The sequence below is a fragment of the Schistocerca piceifrons genome, chromosome X (genome assembly GCF_021461385.2).
Source record: "Schistocerca piceifrons isolate TAMUIC-IGC-003096 chromosome X, iqSchPice1.1, whole genome shotgun sequence".
In the NCBI taxonomy this organism is placed as follows: domain Eukaryota; kingdom Metazoa; phylum Arthropoda; class Insecta; order Orthoptera; family Acrididae; genus Schistocerca; species Schistocerca piceifrons.
In genome coordinates, this window is record NC_060149.1 from 498,199,847 (window position 1) to 498,224,181 (window position 24,335).

A 24,335-nucleotide genomic window follows, 5' to 3' on the forward strand; every position below is an offset into this window, starting at 1 on the left:
AACGTTAGAATTCAGTGTTCTGCAAACATTAGTGTCGGAGCAGTTGGTCTACAGGTTAAAAATAGGGAAAGGATTCGCTCGTGCTCTTTGGCATTCGCTTGAAGATGTGCATGGAAAACTTGTAACATACCAATATTTTAACCCTACTCTTACCGAATACGAGACCAGCGTCTTAGCGATTGCACTACCTCCCAAAATCCACTTACACTTACCATTTGGACCGGCCAATATCTAAATCATCAACTAGCGTTTAGCAGAGTAATGCTTTGCAAAGAAGTAACAAAGACACCCAAAGCTAACGATCTTGGAATTGTCAATGTTACCACCGCCATCTGTTGCTGTGCTCTGGAAACGAGATGTCCCCATTATTCCGATTACAGTTCTTATTTCTAATGTTTAAATGGATTCTGGTCTCGGCGGAATTCGTCACTGAGAGCTGATTCGCTTGCAGCTGTGAATCACTTGTCACTCGTCTGTCAATTTCAGCCAACAGATTGCTGTAGTCCTCCAATGTATCAAGCCACTAAAGTTAGCACTGTAAATATTTTCGCTTAATTATCTGAAACAGAAATTACAGCCCAATAACGAGTCAGGAGAAGTGTCCCCAAAATTACTTGCGGTACAATCACGTAAAAAGAAAAACATGGGTTGACAGACAACGGTTGCAATGGCGTTGCGTGTGTCGCCATTGTGTAGAATTCATTACCTTTTGGCTCAGACAGGAAATGCTTGGTTATCTCCCTACACAAAATTGTTCAGTACGAAGACGGATTTATCATACTCCGTTCAGCAGCCGCGTCAGCTCTCTACCACTGAAGCGTGAATAATGAACAGCGGCACGTCTGCGTCAAAGGAAGTGACTAAGCGTCTACCAAAGTCTGAGTTTCGTCGTGCGTAGGCGAATTCTCGCATTCTGAGTGTACTGCGATAGCGCAACAGTACTCTCATTGCTCAGGAATCCAGTATGTTCATGTCGCGGGTCTGACTTACCAGGGAACATTCCCACGTGTCAAGAAACGATCCTGATGAAACTTGGCGTGTGTTTAAAGGGGGACAAAATAGTTCAGTATTTTTTCTGTTTCACTTTTAAGGAGTAAAACACACCCGTAAAGATAATTTGGCATTTTAGGTTTAGTGGGAAGATCTTAGAAACGATGATATATAATGTTTTCCATGCAACTTTTTAAAATTACTTAATGTCTTGAAACCTGTATAATCAACTTTTGTAATAATTTGAAATTTAGAAATATACCTCACCACCATTAATTAATTTTAAAAAATGGAAACTCTTGCCGCAACATATACTAAAGACACTTACAAGCCACATTCACCACTACGTAATAAAGCTGGTTTCTGAAATACAGTGTTTGGAAAACAGGCTGTACACAATGTGCTGTCTCAGTATTTTCTACATACCTAGTTAAAATGTCTAAAACATTTGTTACTATTCCAATTATTTAGTTCACTTACATTTGTCTGATGTTTTAAATGTAATTTTACGTGTTACATTTTGTTTTTTGTTTTTTAGTTTATTGTTTCACATTCTTGTCTTTCGTTAATTAGGAACAATAGGTAACTCATTATTGTAATGGAAAATAAATCTATAAAGAAAATCAAAGAAAATGCTTAAAACTTAACTTTTTTATACTATGCACATAAAATGAACTAAATTTCTCCACCTAATATCCACGACGGTGAAGACAAAAAGACTTCAAATTCTCGCGGGTGCTCCTCTAAATATCCTAATTTGCATCAAGCATATTTCAGTAGATTGGTCTGCCTTGGCGGAAAGAACTGATTATGCACTAGTGACTGCAGCTTGATTCTATTGTTTTTAAGTGGAGGCTGGCATCATAATCTTTCAACAGAATTAGAACTGAAAACCATATCACAAAATTATTCCAACATCGATAGCAGTCTACGTTTCATGACTGTACCTGTGCCATCGAGCGCATTTGGATCACCTGATGTTTCTTGTCCTCGGGTACGATACTCGAAACGGTTCTTTTTTCCACACTGACTACCCGCCATTTCATCGTTTTAAAGTAAAACAATGGTGAGTTTCGACCCAGAACTAGAGAATCTCTTTTTGAAGCCCCAAATGTGGTGGTGACTGCATCGAAATCTGGTAAAGATACGTCTGAGCAGGTCAAAAGACATTTGGAAGATGTTTTCTTTCTCGGTGAGGGAGAAACATCCGTATTATTGTTAGATTATTGCGGTGGTCAATGTGAAAGAACGGTTTAGAGCGTCGTACCTGAGGACAAGGAACTTTTTCCTTGGTTGATCTTAAAAGCGTTGGACGGCACAGGTAGAGCCGTGGGACATATACGGCTTTCGATGTTGGAAGAAATTTGTGAGAAGATTTAAAGATCTAGTAATATTGTATGATTATGATGTCAGTCTCCACTTCAGATACTGCATAATCAAGCTGCAGTGGTTAGTACATAACAAATTCTCTTCGCGAAGGCTCACCAATGGACTGAAATATCCCTGATACAAATTATACAGAGGATCACCTGTGGCGATCTGAAATCATCCTGAATTTGTTTTATATTGTCTCCTCCGCCGTGTACATTAAGCGAAGAAATTTCGCTCATTTTATGTGCACAGTGTAAAAAAAGTTACGTCTTAAGCATTTCTTTACACATTATTGTAACAATTTTCTACCATAATAATAATTTACTTATTTTCACTTACCAGAATACATGTATGTAAAACGGTAAACTGAAAAACAAAATACTATGAATATACAACATAAAATAACAATTTAAAATATGAAACAAATATAAGTAAAACAGAGCTGTAATGCATGTTTATATACCTCAATTAGGTATGTTGAAAATACTCCGACAGCACCTTGTCTGCTGCTGGTTTTCCGAAAATGGTATTTCAGGAACCAGCTTTATTGCACAGGGATGTATGTGGGTTGAAAGCTTCTATACTTTATGTTGTAAGAAAAGTTTTCAGTTTTCAGAATTAAAACACGGTGGTGGGGTAGGTCGCGAAAGTTCAAATTACAGCACAAGTTCATTATGCAGTTTTCAAGAACATTAATTACACAATACCATTTATAGGAAAAATATTCTTTGTGTATCACCGTTTCGAAGAGATTTCCTCTAAACCTAAAATACCGGATTACCTTTCGGGGCGTGTTTTACCCCTTAAAAAAGAAACTGGGCACGAAGAAAAAAAAATAAGTTTCTGCAATATTTTGCCCCTGTGTACACACGGCAAGTTTCATCTAGATCGTTTATTGACAGTTGATAATGTTCCTTTGTTGGTGCGAGACTGCGTAGTAGGTAACACACTAGTACTGTAGGAAAGCCATTGTGATACATGGCTGGCCATTAAAATTGCCACACCAGGGACGCTAGTAAATAACGGGATTTTACTTGCTGTGCCTATACAGTACATTGTGTTAGGCATAATAAATCATTAAATTTTTAAGTGACTTGAGGATATGAATGTGCGAAATTTAGTACACAGAGCCGCCACCTCGGATAGCAACAATGGCTTTAACACTGCCTGCCCTCTAGACTAACTGATCTTAGATGATAGGAACGGGCACGTCATTCCGAACTCTACACCACAGCTGCCCAATCCTTGAGATTTGGAAATTGGTACATGCCAGACTCTTGGCAACCCATGACCAGCTGTTTTTAATAGATGAAAGATGTGGCGAATGTTAACTGGGGCGACAGGCTAACAGCGTCTACATGGAGGTAGATCTGGACATCACAGGAAACATGCGTCTTGCATTACCTAGTTGAAATCTTTGATAGAGACCTCGAAGATACGACACAATCACCAGCGTTAACATTTCAGAGACGTAACTTCCGCTATCCAGTTTATCGGCAATGCGAAGCGAGGGTGATCGTGTTGTGAACCCAATGTTACCCTACGCAATTACGCTAGGTATGATCATGACGAACGCAACGTTCGCTCCCGTCGCAGCCTCCACACTGGGCCACGTCCATGGTAGTGATGACTGCAAATAAAAAGGGACTCAATTACGCGTTTACTAGCCCCTAGATCCTCTCTTGGCGTTCGGAAATAGAGGTACATGCCTTTTCCACCCCTCTCTTCATGTAGTAGTAATGAAACTATCATACGTTCTGAACTTGGTATGTGAATGAGTAACTAGCCTACTAATATTCACCTGTTAAAATATAAAACGATAAACTTCACGTAAAAGTTAAAATGAGAGCTTAATATGTATAAATACTGTCTTAAGTTCAGAGATATAAACGCAGATATTCTGTCGTCCCCGGGTGATGCCTCTCTGCTGAACCGGCGGCGAGAGTCCTGCACTGTTGTCCTAAGGAGACATGTAACGGTATTGTCTTTAAATCATGTTGTAATTTCCACTCTATCATATGAAGTGTAGCACAAACCTTATAGTTGCTCAATCATACGATAGAATCTCTGTTGGATGTAGTTCTAGGTCTATTTGACGTCGCAGATTTTGAGTAGTTGCACAGTCTTCGACGATGTGGCGCCCCGTAAATGTTTCTCTGCAGGCGCACCGCAGGGAAATTCACGAACTATCTTGGTAAATCAAGCTCTGAGACGGTATAAGATAGTGTCTTCCCTTCTTAAGTTTCAGACGAATCCTGCCAGACTTTGATGGTGTGTTTGATAGTCGGTAGTTTATTGGGATGTGGACTATCTTGCCGTTAATATTCCACTTTCAAGATGTGGCGTGGAATGTGTATCCTTAATTCAGCACTTGGAATATATAGTTCGAGTGCTTCTATCCCAGCTGGTTCTTTGGCTACGTTATCAGCCAGCTCATCACCTGTAACGTTGACGTGATTGTCCAGAGAAAGCTAGTGGATAACCCAACACTGTTGATGGCATACAGTCGGTCATGGATATAAGAGATTAGTGCATGTTTTGGGCAGCACTTTATTGTTTGTAAAGCAGTCAACGAGTTGCTTCATACAATGAAATTCTGCCGAGGGGCAGTTAAGTTTTGTAGTGCTCTATGGATGCATTATGAATACTGCAATGGTTTGGTACAGAAAGTTGTTCTCGATTCCGTTTATATACTGATGCATAGCCGACTCTTTCATTACCTGAGGCGCCGTCTGTGTGAAGGAGATTAAAATCTAGATACTCCTGGATGTACATATGCATTGATAGTCTGCACATGACAAACACCCGGCAGAGGGTTCATAGAACCGCCTTCACAATAAATCTCGATCTCTCAAATCTCTAACTGCGCACGGAAACAAACGAACACCTATGTGTCTCCGTGCGAGCTATGATTTCCCTTATTTTATTGTATGACCGTTTCTCCATATGTATATTGGCGTGAACAAAACATTTTCGAAATCGGAGGAGAAAGTTGGTGATTTAAATTTCGAGAGAAGATTTCGCCGCAACGAAAAACTCCTTCAACGCTGTCCACACACACACACACACACACACACACACACACACACTCTCTCTCTCTCTCTCTCTCTCTCTCTCTCTGTCTCTCTCTCCCCTGTTTCGTGATTACAAAACGTGATGCTCTTCTTTAAAATTTCTCGATATACTTCGTTAATCTTGTGTGGTACTCCATACGGGGACGGATGAGCGTAGTGTAGACAGTCTCTCTAGTAGATCTGTTGCATCTTCTAGGTGTTCTGGCACTAAATCTCAGTCTTTTGTTGCCCTTTGTCGCAACATTTTCTGTGTGCTCTTAATTTAAATTGCTCTCAATTATAATTCCTAGGTATTTAGTTGAATTTACGGCCTATAGATTTGACTGATACATCGTGTAAGCGAAGTTTAACAGATTACTTTCAGCACTCATGTGGATGACTCCACACTTCTCGTTATTTAGGTTCAATTGCCAATTTTCGCACCATTCAGACATCTTTTCTAAATCATTTATAATTTGTTTTGACCTTCAGATGACTTTATTAATCGATAAATGACAGCATCATCTGCAAACAACCTAATACGACAGTCTCCTAAATGGTTTACGTCGATAAGGAACAGCAGAGAGTCTATAACATTACCGTGGGGAGCTCCAGAAATCACTTCTGGTTTACTCTATGACTTTTCGTCCTTTACCACCAACTGTAACCTCTCTGACAGGAAATCATGAATCCAGCCACGTAACAGACGATATTCCATAATCATGGGATTTCGTTACAAGCCGCTTGTGTCGTACAGTGTCAAACGCCTTTTGGAAATCTAGAAATACGGAATCAATTTCAAATTCCTTGTCAACAGCACTAAACACCTCGTGTCTGTAAAGAGCTAGTTGTGTTTCACAAGAACGATGTTTTCCAGATTTGTGTTGGCTGTGTATCGATAGACCTCTCTCTTCGAGGTAATTCATAATGTTAGAGCACAATATATGTTCCCAAAATCTACTTGCATATCGACGATAATGATATGAGCCTATAATCTAGTGGATTACTCCTGTTGTCTTTCTTAACTATTGGTGTGACCTGTGACCCACCCTGGTTCTAACCACTGTAAGCGATAAAAAAATTTTATATGAACACAGTTACTAGGGCGCGCTGTAAAAGTAATGTCTCTGAGTTTTTATGTTGAACGCAGAGCTTTTTAAATCTAAGTCTTTTTCTAAACGTACAGTCGCTATAAAGAATTATGTCCTCCTAGCCGTAGCAAAAACCATAGTCATATGTATGGGATGCAAACAATCCTATTTCTTCTTAGCCTCCTGATATGCGAGTCATTCAATACTTTCGCGTTCTTGAATTTGCTTTTCTCTTTCAAAGACGGTGCACAGTGAACAGGGAGAATGAAGCACCTTGCAGGTGATACAGATAGGAGAGGGGCAAAAGGAGCTCAAATGGCTCTGAGCACTATGGGAGTCAACTGCTGTGGTCATAAGTATCCTAGAACTTAGAACTACTTAAACCTAACTAACCTAAGGACATCACACACATCCATGCCCGATGCAGGATTCGAACCTGCGACCGTAGCGGTCGTGTTGTTCCAGACTGTAGCGCCTTTAACCGCTCGGCTACTCCGGGCGGCGCAAAAGGAGCGTTCGTGCGCAACTGTCGGCCACAGTCCCTAAAGACAGGGTGGCGTTACAATGCCAAGATTTTGCCTGAATCTCAAGCATCTGAAGCACCATGGGGGAGGTGGGGTCGAGGGGGAGGGGGGGGGAGAGAGAGAGAGAGAGAGAGAGAGAGAGAGAGAGAGTGGGGGGGGGGGGGGAAAGGACAGAGAGGGGGAGCGGGAAGTGGAGGAGGGTGTGGACGAGGAGTAGGAGGGCGGGGTGGGGTAGGAGGGCGGGGTGGGGTAGGAGGGCGGGGGGCGGGAGGAGGGCGGGGGGCGGGAGGAGGGCGGGGGGCGGGAGGAGGGCGGGGTGGGGGAGGAGGGCGGGGTGGGGGAGGAGGGCGGGGGGGCGGGAGGAGGGCGGGGGGGGGCGGGAGGAGGGCGGGGGGGGGGGGCGGGAGGAGGGCGGGGGGGGGGCGGGAGGAGGGCGGGGGGGGGGGCGGGAGGAGGGCGGGGGGGGGCGGGAGGAGGGCGGGGGGGGCGGGAGGAGGGCGGGGGGGGGGGCGGGAGGAGGGCGGGGGGGGGCGGGAGGAGGGCGGGGGGGGCGGGAGGAGGGCGGGGGGGGGGCGGGAGGAGGGCGGGGGGGGGCGGGAGGAGGGCGGGGGGGGCGGGAGGAGGGCGGGGGGCGGGAGGAGGGCGGGGGGGCGGGAGGAGGGCGGGGGGGCGGGAGGAGGGCGGGGGGCGGGAGGAGGGCGGGGGGCGGGAGGAGGGCGGGGGGGCGGGAGGAGGGCGGGGGGGCGGGAGGAGGGCGGGGGGCGGGAGGAGGGCGGGGGGCGGGAGGAGGGCGGGGGGGCGGGAGGAGGGCGGGGGGGCGGGAGGAGGGCGGGGGGGCGGGAGGAGGGCGGGGGGGCGGGAGGAGGGCGGGGGGGCGGGAGGAGGGCGGGGGGGCGGGAGGAGGGCGGGGGGGCGGGAGGAGGGCGGGGGGGCGGGAGGAGGGCGGGGGGGGGGCAGAGGAGAGCGGGGGGCAGAGGAGAGCGGGGGGCAGAGGAGAGCGGGGGGCAGAGGAGAGCGGGGGGCAGAGGAGAGCGGGGGGCAGAGGAGAGCGGGGGGCAGAGGAGAGCGGGGGGCAGAGGAGAGCAGGGGGCAGAGGAGAGCAGGGGGGAAGAGGAGGGGGGGAAGAGGAGGGGGGAAGAGGAGGGGGGAAGAGGAGGGGGGAAGAGGAGGGGGGAAGAGGAGGGGGGAAGAGGAATAGAGTTTAACATTCTGTCGACATCCAGGTCACTATAATGGAGCACGAGAATGGATTACCGAAGGATGGGGAAAGAAATCGGCTGTACCCTTTCCAAAGGAACCATCCTGGCATTTGTCTCTGGGTTCTAGGCGCGCAGTCCAGAACCGCGCTACTGCTATGGTCGCAGGTTCGAATCCTGCGTCGGGCATGGATGTGTGTGATGTCCTTAGGTTAGTTAGGTTTAAGTAGTTCTAAGTTCTAGGGGACTGATGACCACAGATGTTTAGTCCCATAGTGCTCAGAGCCATTTGAACCATTTGTCTCGGGTGATTTAGATAAATAATGATAAAAAATAAATCGTCCTCCGGAAGACGAGTCCATTGTGTTAACCACGGCGCCACCTCGCTCTCTTTTATATGGAGCAATAGTCGCTAGTATGTCACCGAGTATTTGACACGTTTGATGTGCTTGAAATTTTGTAGCGGTGTCAGTGTAATGTACAGTGACCAATTTCACATTTTTTCCAAGTGCGACTACTCCTCCAAATCTGACTTCTCTTCGTTCTACGAAAAATAACGGCTTTGTTACTGTAAAAGTATTTCCACCTGTTCTAGTACACACCAGATACTGATTTTACTGTTTCTTTCCCAGAGTTCTGGAGTATCCTCCACCCCATGGGGTAGTCAGCCTAAGGGCAACCTGTTGGTCACTGAGTGAAACATCGATAGATGTCTGTTGAGAAAGCCTGATTAGTACAGTCAATGGGCTGATTTAGGCTGATGAGTTTCAAGTGCGCTAAGTCCTCCCTGATGCCCCCTGATCTGATCAAGGGCTCTCTCCTAGAGTCTTAAGCCCCCTGAAGAGCACGTTCATTGAGATGCCACATAAAATACAGAAACTCATCTGAGAAGACAACATGGGTAACACTTCTGCGTCCTGCGTTGTTAAACAATATGTCGTTCCTCTCAGGCGTTAATCGCTTGCTGCTGTTGACATCCAGTACGGCGTGGAGTATCTCCATTGTGAACCCATGAATTTAACATTCTCAAGACTATCTTTGAGCCGTAACCAACAATAACAGCAATAGCCTATCGCGGAACGACAATCCGCAGTGCCGAAAAATCATGATTCTGCCGCTACTAATTCCAACACGTGTTGGTAGATATCTCTCGTTATTGATAGTGGCGTAACAAGATGATCTGACGAACAAACAACATTCACATTCAGTATCTGAGCGAGTAACTCGCTACGTAATCATTCGTTACGACAAAATGCAGATGGCGTTACTCCTACATACTGTGTACGATTGTGATGAATAGTTAATCTTTTGTATATTCGAGAATTTAGTACACTAGTTGTCCACACGACATTTGTTCCATGTCGCCTGGTGTTGACGTTTCAATCATCAGCAATTAACCGACAAAGAATGCGGATACCCTTCAATACTAGCACAGTAGGATGCGATTTAGAAGTCAGTGTTTAACGTGTATTCGACTGCGACGTCAGAAGCTGAACATACCAAAATGGAAACTGAATCCCATCAAGGATTCGACAGTGGCTTCTTTCAAGATATCAGTCCAAATGAAGCATTTAGGGGAACTTATTTGATTGGGTATTCTTGAAGAGTTAGAGGCTAAACGAAGGCGTACACATCACGTTACTGCATTTGTGCGTTGCACTAATTACTGTTTTCTATATATTACCACGAAATTCTACATATATGTTGCTATTACAGGTATTACTAACAGATCTCCCATTGCCCATCTCCTAGCTCTACTGACAATATTAACTGTAGGGCAACTATCATCTAGTGTCGCAACTGCCACTTCCATCCTAGAGTATTTCTTTTACGAATAGCTCATGTTTCCTGCAATAATTAAAAGATTTGGCCTCAGATTTGTATATTACCAGCCGACCGCGGTGGCCGAACGGCTCTAGGCGCTTCAGTCCGGAACCGCGCGACTGCCACGGTCGCAGGTTCGAATCCTGCTGCGGGCATGGATGTGTGTGATGTCCTTAGATCAGTTAGGTTTAAGTAGTTCGAAGTCTATGGGACTGATGCCCTCACATGTTAAGTCCCATAGTGCTCAGAGCCATTTGAACTATTTTTGTATATTACCGCTGCAGCCGTTTTGGATTTACCCCACCACGAAACATTATTTCTCGACTTTGATACTCCAGCTGTCTGAATCTTGCGATCGGTAACGTGGTTTCCCTGCTCCATTCAGGGCAACAAATTTTTGAAACTATTGGTACCAACTTAATGCAGCTCGTGCAGACGATTTTCTTCAGTCACCGTCAACTTCTTATGGTAAAAGGATTTAGAAGGAAGGCAGTTAATGTCGTGTGGTGGAATTTTTGTGAAATCTCGTGTGGCCTTTCTTCATACTGTGTGCGCATTTCATCTACCGAAATACACCAGTTTGACCAACTCTTCTTTGCTTCTTTTGGATCCAGAGTAATCAAGTCACACAGATCGTGACTCATTGCATCCTTGTACGGTGCGCTACTCCAAAGTGAGTGCACTGTAGTGTACACAATGGAACAGAAGCGGCTATTGTTTATCCATTTTTGTGTTTTAGCGGCTACGTGCCATTCATCCCCTGCATTGCCAGTCTGCTAATGCATTGAGAGACTAAGGCTCGCTGGCCGTGGTGGCCAAGCGGTTAAAGGCGCTACAGTCTGGAACCGCGCGGCCGCTACGGTCGCAGGTTCGAATCCTGCCTCGGGCATGGATGTGTGTGATGTCCTTAGGTTAGTTAGGTTTAAGTAGTTCTAAGTTCTAGGGGACTGGTGACCTTAGAAATTAAGTCCCATAGTGCTCAGAGCCATTTTGACTAAGGCGCATAGTCTCAAGTTTTCTGTGGATTTAGGGAGTAATTCACAGTTCATCGGGCTTTGCGTGAAGGGCTCTTATGTTAATTGAGTTCAAAGTAACCTAAGTAGGTTATAAAAAAATGAGGGTGTCTGGGTGCGATCTACGAGAGCACCAGTGTCATGTTCTAAACTCAGCATTACTTTACTTGATGCAGCAAAGAAACTAGATAGGTTGAGGAGGGTGAAGGGTGCTGGGGAATGGGAACTGGCAGTTGACAAGAAGGCAGCTAGGAAGAGGTGGTATTCAGTCAGTTATACTTTGCGTATATGCAATAGATGTGACCAACTGTCAGAGTTGAATGGAAAGGAACCTCATCTAGGTGTAGGGAACATGTAGCAGTCCTCAGCAGTTAGAAGGCCTAGGTCAGTTGCAAAGCCTAACAGAAAGAAGAAGGTTCTGCTGCTAGGTAGTTTGCACGTTGGACCTGTGGGCCGGCAGTTGCAGGAAGTGTGTACCAGGTCACCAACATTGTGAAGCACAGTGCAGGGTTGGCGCAGGTGGCTGACAGCATAGAGGAGTTACGTAGGAATTTTACGGAGGAGGATCAGGTAGTGATACTGGGTGGCGCAGGGAACATTCTTAATAGGGACGGGGAATATGATGTAGGTGGTGATCTGGTGAAGATAGCTACTCAAACTGGTGGCACTAATGTGCATTTCGTGCAACTGTTTCAGCGTCATGATCGGCCTCATCTTAATGCGGCTGTTAGGAGCGTTAACATGGGGCTGGGGAGGGCGCTGTTGACAGAGGTCATGGGTCACATTTCAGTGGTGCCAGTTGGGTCTATCAGTATATCGGGTTTCACTAGACATGGCCTGCACCTCGATAAGTATGGGAAGGAGAGGCTGGCAAATCTTATACGTGACAGTGTAGTGGCCGCTGGTTGGATCACTCATGGAAAAATTCTTGTAGTTCATGTTAGAGCCGCACCTCTTTTAGCCTGAAGTCAGCTGATAGGTATACCTGCTTAAAGGAAGACCCTCTAACTAAGGGCTCACCTTCAGTAGAGAAAGAATTAGCATATTTCATTAAAATGTAAGGGGTATTAGAGATAAAGTTAGTGAACTGCTTATAGATGTTGACTGTGACAATACTGGCATATGGTAGCACCACTTACATAATTTGACAATTCTGAGGCATCCTTTATAGGATACAGATTAGCTGGCTGTTTTTCCAGGAGTTCCTTGCGGGGTGAGGGAGTGGACACGTACGTAAAAAACATTATTCCATATGAGTCGATAGACGTCTCACGGCATTACACTGAACAGTTATTCAAATGTGTTGCAGGGGCAGTTGAATTTAGTGAAACTAAACTAATTGTTGTTGTTTGTATGCCCCCTACCTCTGACTTCAGAGCGTTTCTGCTCAGGCTAGAGGGGGTTCTTGATTCACTTTATAGGATGTACCAGAAATTAGTTACATGTGGTGATTCCAATATACATTTTGTGTATATTGGCGCAAGAAAAAGGATGTTGGTAGATCTAAATTCATATGTTCTGATGCAGATTGTGTTTTTTCCAACTAGGGTGCAGGGGAACAGTAGAGCCGTCATGGACAATATTTTCAATCATTCCTCATTACTAGATCTGCATTCTGTTAGTAAAAGGGTGAACGGCCTTTCAGATCACGATGCACTAATTTTAACACTAAAAGGCTTTTGTACTCAAACAAATGTTGTATTTAATTAAAAACTATGTAGAAAAGCTAATCCAACGGCAACAGCGAATTTTATAAACCTCGTTAAGGAACAGAAGTGGCAGGATGTTTATAGTACCGATAGTATAGATGATAAATATAATGCTTTCCTTAACACATTTCTCATGCTCTTTGGGAGTTGCTTTCCATTAGAACGTTCTAAACGGGGTTCTAGCAATAAAAGACAGCGCGGTGGCTGACTAGTGGGATAAGGATATCATGTAGAACAAAGTGGGGAATTATGTTGAAATGTTAGAAGTAGTCATAATTAAGCTACAGTAGCCCATTACAAACAGTATTGTAAGGAGCCTAAAAATGTTATTAGGAAAGTAAAGAGTATGTGGTATGTAAATAGAATAGCTGATTCACAGGATAAAATGAAACCATAAGGTCAGTTGTGAAAGAAGTATCTGGTTTGCAGTGCGAGGTCGACGATATAAAATCAGTTCTTAGTAAATATATTTCTGTTACTGATATATCAGATACATGTACAGTATTTAACAATTATTTTCTTAGCAGTGCTGGTGATTTAAATAAAAATTTAGTATCTACAGGGAATCATCTACACTACTGGCCAATAAAATTGCTACAACAAGAAGAAATGCAGATGATAAACGGGTATTCGTTGGACAAATATATTGTACTAGAACTGACATGTGATTACATTTTCACGCAATTTGGGTGCATAGATCCTGAGACGTTTTCAATTGGTGAGAAATCTGGAGAATGTGCTGGTCAGGGCAGCAGTCGAACATTTTCTGTATCCAGAAAGGCCCGTGCAGGACCTGCAACATGCGGTCGTACATAATCCTTCTGAAATGTAGGATTTCGCAGGGATCGAATGAAGGGTAGAGCCACGGGTCATAACACATCTGAAATGTAACGTCCACTGTTCAAAGTGCCGTCAATGCGAACAAGAAGCGACCGAGACGTGTAACCAGTGGCACCCCGTACCATCACACCGGGTGATACGCCAGTATGGCGATGACGAATACGCGCTTCCAATGTGCGCTCACCGGGATGTCGCCAAACACGGCTGCGACCATCATGATGCTGTAAACAGAACCTGGATTCATCCGAAAAAATGACGTTTTGCCATTCGTGCAGCCACGTTCGTCGTTGAGTACACCATCGCAGGCGCTTCTGCCTGTGATGCAGCGTCAAGGGTAACCGCAGCCATGGTCTTCGAGCTGATAGTCCATGTTGTTGCAAACGTCGTGGAACTGTTCGTGCAGATGGTTGTTGTCTTGCAAACGTTGCCATCTGTTGAGTCAGGGATCGAGACGTTACAGCCATGCGGATAAGATGCCTGTCATCTCGACTGCTAGTGATACGAGGCCGTTGGGATCCAGCAGGGCGTTCCGTATTACCCTCCTGAACCCACCGATCCCATATTCTGCTAACAGTCATTGGATCTCGACCAACGCGAGCAGCAATGGCTCGATACGATAAACCGCAATCGCGATAGGCTACAATCCGACCTTTATCAAAGTCGGAAACGTGATAGTACGCGTTTCTCCTCCTTACACGAATCATCACAACTTTTCACCAGGCAACGCCGGTCAACTGCTGTTTGTGTATGAGAAATCACTTGGAAACTTTCCTCACATCAGCACGTTGTAGGTGTTGCCAACGGCGCCAACCTTGTGAGAATGCTCTGAAAAGCTAATCATTTGCACATCACAGCATCTTCTTCCTGTCGGCTAAATTTCGCGTCTATAGAACGTCATCTTCGTGGGGTAGTAATTGTAACGGCCATTAGTGTATTAGAACAGTTCTCGAAATGTTGTCTGCAATGTGATGCAGGATTTCTAGTCAAGATGATGATTACGGATGAAGCATCGTTTACGTATCATGGACAAATACATCTTCGCAATATGCACGGCTGGTCAGTTGGAAATACACGCTAGTCTTAACATGTGCCGCCTAAAGAATAGCATCATGGGTCCCTATTGTATTGATGGGAGTCTAATTACAAGTATCTACAATCCTTATTACATATTCCGCAATCGATTATGTTCTAGATGTGGATGTATTTGTTGTGTCCTGTCTTAGTTCCGTCACCGTGTATACGTTCGCTGGCACAAGTAAGCCGTCATCATCGTATGGCTTTTTTGACAATGTGTTTCTTGAAGTGAGGTAGTCATACTTCTAAGACTATTTCAGAGAGTTGAGCGTCATTCTACAGGGCATTGACCTCTTGCTAACAAGCTCTGCATCAAAATGCTAAATCAAGAACGCACATATCTAACGGATATTACGCCTGGACATAGAATATCTCAATCAAAGGAAGATGGGAGGTAGATTGTTACAAAACTACTATAATCTACAGTCCAACAAGGAAGTCTGGGGAAAACCGAAATTGCCGAAATACGTGTAAAACTGCAATAAACATTTCGAGTTTTGAATGGTAAATATGCTGACCACAGGTCCGTGTTTACATTTAATACATATCTGTACACACTGATTAAACTCGGCTGTTCAGGCCAATGAGTTTCGTATGCACGCAGGAGCACAGCTTTCCAGTCCGTTGTATCGCATTTCAGACCGGCTACAACACCATCTGGCTGGCTGCTGCATAATCTCTGAGGAGTGGCGCATGTTAGATTTCGCACACCGGTTATTCCATACCAAGTGGTATGTATTTGAAGGTCTCCACTCGAGCCTCCAAATTTTAGGACATTTTTACAGTATTTATGTATCAGTCTTACACGTCGAATTAGAGTTGGTGGAGCCACCAGCCATGCTTTTGTAACGGTCACTTTTCCCATAACGCGAAAGATGTGAATAGATCGCATTCGCTTTTCTGTTGTTCAAAATCGGAGGGACTCCCGTGCTGAAACTTTTTCAAAAATGGTTGAAATGGCTCTGAGCACTATGGGGCTTAACATCTGAGGTCATCAGTCCCCTAGAACGTAGAACTACTTAAACCTAACTAACGTAAGGACATCACACACCTCCATGCCCCCATGTCCCAGGCAGGATTCGAACATGCGACATCAGCGGTCGCGCGGATCCGGACTGAAGCGCCTAGAACCGCTCGGCCACAACAGCCAACGAAATTTTTTGATTCAAGTTTTTAGTTACCACACCCTAGTTACTGAACAAGTTATCAGTATACAGCAAATTTATTATAATTTTCTCTCGAAATTTTTCTTATCTTGTCATGACGTACCTGAGTCATGTGTTAGCGGGTTTTATTTTATAATAAAATGACTTTCCGACGATGAATTTGCAATTATCGAGCATGCCATAAGACTATTCAAGTGGCATGTTAATTACTCAAATAATTACTGAGTTATGAAGATTATATTTCAATCTAAAAATGTACTCATCAGCTTTGTCTGATCTTCAAAAGGCCATGTCTCAAAAGGGTTCTCTCCAGTTTGATTTTTCTTTGCACTACTGAAAAACACTCGTTTTGTATGAAGTGCTTAAGCTTCATTGTTGAGATAAGACAGTTTAAAGGCCAGCCGTGGTGACAGAGCGGTTCTACGTGGTTCTGTCCGGAACCGTGCGACTGCTAAGGTCGCAGGATCGAATCCTGCCTCGGGCATGGATGTGTGTGATGTCCTTAGGTTAGTTAGGTCTAAGTAGTTCTAAGTTCTAGGGGACTGATGCCCTCAGATGTTCAGTCCCGTAGTGCTCAAAGCCATTTGAACAATTCAAAGGCAATAAAGAAATTCAAAAACATTCCTTGACAGCTATCACGAGTAAAGAAAGGGTAATGTTTCTGAATAGGCACGTTCCATAATGATGTCAAACCTGTTGAAACTGTTCTTAGTTGTCACATTTTCTTAAAAATTGATTTGCTTTGGCTTTTAGATACGTTTATGTGTTCACTGATGACGTTTCTCTCTTGTTTGGAATTCATCACTATTCAGGCGGGAATATCCATCGTTATTACGTTCAACACCTTAACGGATGTTCAATGCAACAATTCAGTGTACTGGTGTTGCAGACAATTTTGCATGGCACCTAACACCACCATTTTTTCTGAGACAATGAATTCTAGCCTAATTTCTTTTACAGCCTAACTTTTAGGAGTTGTTGTTGTTGTTGTGGTCTTCAGTCCTGAGACTGGTTTGATGCAGCTCTCCATGCTACTCTATCCTGTGCAAGCTTCTTCATCTCCCAGTACCTACTGCAACCTACATCCGTCTGAATCTGCTTAGTGTATTCATCTCTTGGTCTCCCCTTACGATTTTTACCCTCCACGCTGCCCTCCAATACTAAATTGGTGATCCCTTGACGCCTCAGAACATGTCCTACAAACCGATTACTTCTTCTGGTCAAGTTGTGCCACAAACTCCTCTTCTCCCCAATCCTATTCAGTACCTCCTCATTAGTTATGTGATCTACCCATCTAATCTTCAGCATTCTTCTGTAGCACCACATTTCGAAAGCTTCTATTCTCTTCTTGTCCAAACTATTTACCGTCCATGTTTCACTTCCATACATGGCTACACTCCATACAAATACTTTCAGAAATGACTTCCTGACACTTAAGTCTATGCTCGATGTTAAATTTCTCTTCTTCAGAAACGCTTTCCTTGCCATTGCCAGTCTACATTTTATATCCTCTCTACTTCGACCATCATCAGTTATTTTGCTCCCCAAATAGTAAAACTCCTTTACTACTTTAAGTGTCTCATTTCCTAATCTAATACCCTCAACATCACCCGACTTAATTCGACTACATTCCATTATCCTCGTTTTGCTTTTGTTGATGTTCATCTTATATCCTCCCTTCAAGACACCATCCATTACGTTCAACTGCTCTTGCAAGTCCTTTGCTGTCTCTGACAGAATTACAATGTCATCGGCGAACCTCAAAGTTTTTATTTCTTCTCCATGGATTTTAATACCTACTCCGAATTTTTCTTTTGTTTCCTTTACTGCTTGCTCAATATACAGATTGAATAACATCGGGGAGAGGCTACAACCCTGTCTCACTCCCTTCCCAACCACTGCTTCCCTTTCATGCCCCTCGATTCTTATAACTGCCATCTGGTTTCTGTACAAATTGTAAATAGCCTTTCGCTCCCTGTATTTTACCCCTGCCACCTTCAGAATTTGAAAGTGAGTATTCCAACCAATATTGTCAAAAAGCTTTCTCTATGTCTACAAATGCTAGAAACGTAGGTTTGTCTTTCCTTAATCTTTCTTCTAAGGTAAGTCGTAGCGTCAGTATTGCCTCACGTGTTCCAACATTTCTACGGATTCCAAACTGATCTTCCCCGAGGTCGGCTTCTATCAGTTTTTCCATTCGTCTGTAAATAATTCCTGTTAGTATTTTGCAGCTGTGACTTATTAAACTGATGGTTCGGTAATTTTCACATCTGTCAACACCTGCTTTCTTTGGGATTGGAATTATTATATTCTTCTTCAAGTCTGAGGCTATTTCGCCTGTCTCATACATCTTGTTCACCAGACGGTAGAGTTTTGTCAGGACTGGCTCTCCCAATGCTGTCAGCTGTTCTAATGGAATGTTGTCTACTCCGGGCTCCTTGTTTCGACGCAGGTCTTTCAGTGCTCCGTCAAACTCTTCACGAAGTATCATATCTCCCATTTCATTTTCATCTACATCCGCATCCATTTCCATAATATTGTCTTCAAGTACATCGCCCTTGTATAGATCCTCTATATAATCCTTCCACCTTTCTGGTTTCCCTTCTTTGCTTAGAACTGGGTTTCCATCTGAGCTCTTGATATTCATACAAGTGGTTCTGTTTACTCCAAAGGTCTCTTTAATTTTCCTGTAGGCAGTATCTATCTTACCCCTTGTGATAAGCCTCTACATCCTTACATTTGTCCTGTAGCCAACCCTGCTTAGCCACTTTGCATTTCCTGTCGATCTCATTTTTGAGACGTTTGTATTCCTTTTTGCCTGTTTCACTTACTGCATTTTTATATTTTCTCCTTTCATCAATTAAATTCAATATTTCTTCTGTTACCCAAGGATTTCTACTAGCCCTCGTCTTTTTACCTACTTGATCCTCTGCTGCCTTCACTACTTCATCCCTCAAAGCTACCCATTCTTCTTCTACTGTATTTCTTTCCCCCATTCCTGTCAATTGTTCCCTTATGCTCTCCCTGAAACTCTGTACAACCTCTGGGTCTTTCAGTTTATCCAGGTCCCATCTCCTTAAATTCCCACCTCTTTGCAGTTTCTTCAGTTTTAATCTACAGGTCATAACCAATAGATTGTGGTCCGCCCCTGGAAATGTCTTACAATTTAAAACCTGGTTCCTATAACTCTGTCTTACCATTATATAATCTGTCTGATACCTTTTAGTATCTCCAGGGTTCTTCCATGTATACAACCTTCTATCATGATTCTTAAACCAAGTGTTACCTATGATTAAGTTATGCTCTGTGCAAAATTCTACCAGGCGGCTTCCTCTTTCATTTCTTAGCCCCAATCCATATTCACCTACTACGTTTCCTTCTCTTCCTTTTCCTACACTCGAATTCCAGTCACCCATGACCATTAAATTATCGTCTCCCTTCACTATCTGAATAATTTCTTTTATTTCATCATACATTTCTTCAATTTCCTCGTCATCTGCAGAGCTAGTTGGCATATAAACTTGTACTACTGTAGTAGGTGTGGGCTTCGTATCTATCTTGGCCACAATAATGCGTTCACTAAGCTGTTTGTAGTAGCTTACCCGCGTTCCTATTTTCCTATTCATTATTAAACCTACTCCTGCATTACCCCTATTTGACTGTGTTTATAACCCTGTAGTCGCCTGACCAGAAGTCTTGTTCCTCCTGCCACCGAACTTCACTAATTCCCACTATATCTAACTTTAACCTATCCATTTCCCTTTTCAAATTTTCTAACCTACCTGCCCGATTAAGGGACCTGACATTCCACGCTCCGATCCGTAGAACGCCAGTTTTCTTTCTTCTGATAACGACATCCTCTTGAGTAGTCCCCGCCCGGAGATCCGAATGGGGGACTATTTTATCTCCGGAATATTTTACCCAAGAGGACGCCATCATCATTTAATCATACAGTAAAGCTGCATGCCCTCGGGAAAAATTACGGCCGTAGTTTCCCCTTGCTTTCAGCCGTTCGCAGTACCAGCACAGCAAGGCCGTTTTGGTTATTGTTACAAGGCCAGATCAGTCAATCATCCAGACTGTTGCCCTTGCAACTACTGAAAAGGCTGCTGCCCCTCTTCAGGAACCACACGTTTGTCTGGCCTCTCAACAGATACCCCTCCGTTGTGGTTGTACCTACGGTACGGCTATCTGTATCGCTGAGGCACGCAAGCCTCCCCACCAACGGCAAGGTCCATGGTTCATGGGGGGGACTTTTAGGAGATAAAGTTAGAATCTGCAATTTGTCTGCCATGACAATTGAGATTTTTCTTTCTGTTTTTTATCATTAACCGTTAAGAACGTGCTTTACTTGTAGAAGGTGCTTGAAAATCTTTTGGATCAAAGCTCCCAGCAGCAGCAATAGTAATAGCAGCAGCAGCAATGCTATAGGTAATCGCTTCGTAAGTTTCTCTCTGTTGCGAGGAAAAAAAAAAAGAATCAATTGAGACATACTCGTCGGCATTGTAGGACAATGTAGCATGCCTAGATTTTTTTGCTGATGGTGGTCTATGTCCGTGTATACTTATCGATCGGTATGTGCATCGATCAATGTATATTTCTGTTTGTCAGCCGGTCGGTTTGTCGATCGGTGTTTGGATAGGAACCGCCAAATGACGTAATAATACGTTGACGGGTCGATCGTGCTCTCTTCCGTCACAAGTATTTAAAAACAAATGGTGATGACAGAAGAGAAGGACGAGAATTCTCAGTACATATTATGCAGTCGTATAAGCGACTTATACCTCCAATTTTTTTATGAAACGACATTAAAATGCCATGCAGAAACGAAAGAGCGAAAAATGCAACAATCGACAGATGGGATTCATTTTTTCTGTAGTACAATGTAGCACTTTGTGCAAAACTTGCAGGTATGGAGCACGCGAAGAAATTTGGCGATATGCGTAACAAAATTTCTGACGTCGCACGCATTTTTCCGCTGTCCGTTTCAACAGTTTTCGATGGAACTGAACGAACAGTATGGAGACTTCGTGCATTACTGAAAACTATACTGGTTGAGTCAAGGAGCAATCTTGGAATGATTTTTCGGTTTAAAACTCGCTATGGTTGAATTCATGAAGGAAAAAGGTGTGCGTATACAAAGATTAGAACGTCCAAAATGGATTGTACACGTCGCGTTTTGAGTGAACTAGACAGTACCCTGCCCATACGACACTAGGAGAGAAATAACGTATTTGTGATATAATGGGGAATCATCTAAACAGAATATCATGTTGTAGAACGGACACATTCTCACACAAAGTCCAATTCTCTAAGCTCCCTGGTATTAAAGAAAACGGGAGATTTTAAGGACTCATTGCGGCCTTGTAATAATTCTTTAAAGGCTGGTTTCCTAAATGATTTGAAGGTACTGATAATCTTACATTTATTTTCCAGCCGTTTTCGAGAACGTTTGCCGTTTTAGTTAAAAGCACCCCTATGCATGTGCCGACTTAACTGACTGATATACTAGGTAATTCTCTTTTTAAAGACAAATGCCTTTCACGTTGAAACTGTCCAGGACGTCTTGCTCCCCTCAGGTAAGGTTCCCACGTCTGCATAATAAGATTGCAAAGGTGATACAATATTTCAACCATCGTGTGTGTGTGTGTGTGTGTGTGTGTGTGTGTGTGTGTGTGTGTAACTAAATATATCACGATTACGTGGCAACTTGTGAGCGAGAATCTGTGAAATTGTCCGCGTCTGTCCTTGTGCCGACACTTTGTACTGAATAAAAACTGTATGTCTTCAGCACGGAACAAATAACTAAGTGAAACTGAAAATTTGTTTTTCGATCTATTTTGTTGAGAAACGTGAAACAAAAATGTGGCGCGTTCACTCTTTCCCCCTCCTGACGGTGAGACAGCGTGGCGTGGCATGGGTAAAACGTGTCTGCCACGCTGAACGCTATGACCCTCATGCTAGTGAACAGTTCGTCAGCCGAATTCTCGCCTACTCTTGCTTTAATACGAGTATTGTGATAAGTAATTCTTCCGAATTTTTTTATGTGAAAACTCTAAGATTGTTGAATAAGACACGTTATTCTCATTCAACGTCTTTATTCTTCATCTCTAGGTAATTACTTAGCAACATAGTCACCCCGTCGACGAACACATTTCTCCCATCGACCAATTTGTTGATGTCGTCACTGCACAATGACTGACTCTGTTGACGGAGCCACAAACTCACCTATGTACTGCTTCATCACTATGAAAGTGCAGTGCTCGAAGGTGTCCTTTAAGTTTTGGCCACAGATGAAAACCGGATGTGGTCAAGTCATGACCATATGGAAGATGATCGATGACAGTGAACCCAAGGTGTCAGATACTTGCATATGTCACAACGCTCGTGTGTGGGCCAACATTTTCATGGCAAAGAAGAAGGTGCTCCATGAGATGGACGAACTTTTCGAATTCGTTCTTTCAGTTTTCTGAGGGCCTCTCAGCGACCGACACAGTTACGTTAGATCCCGCCACATTACGCTCTACAATTTGGAATCTTACACCGGAGGGAGATTGCAGCTTGCGTCAGCGAAGCGGGAAAGTCTACCGAGTAATATGCATGAAATGTAAAAACTGGGAACAGAATAAAAATTTTGGAAGTATTTCTTTTCAGTATACCGTCGTAGGTACCAGAGTTGGCGTCGAGTCATAGCCTGAGGCTCCCCAGAGCATTCCCTAAGGATAAAACCATCACAAATCTCCAAAGTATTAGCGAAGCATCTCATTCTGCTTGGTATTATTATAGTTGAAAACGATGGTCGTCAGAGAAAATGCAGGGCGAAGTTTCTTAGTTGCAGAGGACATGACGCTAGCAGAGCTGCCGTCGCGACGTTCTCCCAGCCTGCAGCACTGCGAGTGGAGTGCATGGCGAATTAAGACCAATCCCATACTACGACACCAGCAGAGCTGCCCCGCACTACGTGAAGCTCACTTATACATAGCTTTAATCGAATTCCACTTGTGTGCCATGGTTAGTTTTCACACAAAATCTTTTACCTGCGGGATTTAGATGATGGTTGGTTAGCTAGTTTAATTATTCAAGAGATCAAACTATGATGTCATCAGTCGCTCCTACCCGAATAGACAAGTCAACAAAACTACACACCGAAGAAGTGTCTAGTACGCAAAACCCAAGGAAACAAAAACCCTGAGGTCTACCAAAGGTCAACAAAGCTTAGAGAAAAGAACAAAAAAAAGGAGAAAAGAGGGAAAGGAACAAAGGTCAGTGATGTACGATGGGGGACATACCTTCCGCCACCTGCCACTGGCAGCCCCCCTTTCTGCAACAATACACATAAAAGAGTAGCGACATGGACAGGGCGTGAAAAGCACAAGAAATCAGAGTACAAACACTAAGTAAAACAGAACACATGACAAAACGAAATAAAAGCAAAAGAACAGAGATGACGAGGGCTGTGGCAGACCACCAAGCCCAGCCCGCCATTTCTTAGTTGGGGCAGGCGAGGCTACACGGCGTCCTACTAACCTGTAAACAAGCTGACAAAGCTGAGGCGCCGTATCTTAGAGTGATTAAAAAGCCCCTTCATGAATAAACTGTAAAACCAGGTCAGCTGCTGATGTACTTTCCGCTAACACCTGGGATAGCGAGTCAGAAAGATGAAGAGTCCACTGCAGGGCGGCTAGTTTAGGACAGTCCAGCAAAGGACAGATCCTCGCAACAGAGGAGATGACCATGAGTCAGCCAAGTATAGCTGATATGCAGCCGACCATGGACGATGGAATCCTTGTGAGAGGCCCACATGGAGGACCTCCACAAATTCGTGGTCTCCTTTATCAACGATAGTTTGTTCAGTGATGTCTGAGTATGCCATTCCGTATTCCATAGCCTTAGAACTTGACGGCATAATATTGATCACGGGTCCAGTTATGGAATACCAGTATCAAGAAGTGTCTTGCCGATAGCCAGTTTGACCAGTCTGTCAGTGAGTTCATTTCCTGGTATCCCTATGTGCCCGACGCCCAAATGAAGTCCACAATGCGTCCACATATTCTGAAGGCAGAAAGTGGATTCTGTATTGTCAGGACCAAGGAATGGCGATAGTAACACTCGTCAAGAGCTTGCGAACTGATCAGGAGCTTGTAAACTCGAGTCGCTAAAGATGAGGAACGACTCACTGGTGCAGGGACAGATATGGTCAGGTGCATGAGAGATGACTACCAACTCTACAGTGGAAACACTACAGCCATCAGGCAACTAGCAGAGGTCATTACTTGCCGCATGAACGTAAGCAAAACCAGTGTGACCGGCAAACACTGATCCATGAGTACAGACTACTTCTGAACGCCAAAATGCGGTATCAAAGGAGAAGAATTGGCGGCGGAAGGCGTCAGGTGGAGCCGAGAGGATCCACCATTTAGACGCTTCCTTCGCGGTTATCAATTTATCCAGACGTTCGTTATATCACGACGAGTGATCTGTGGT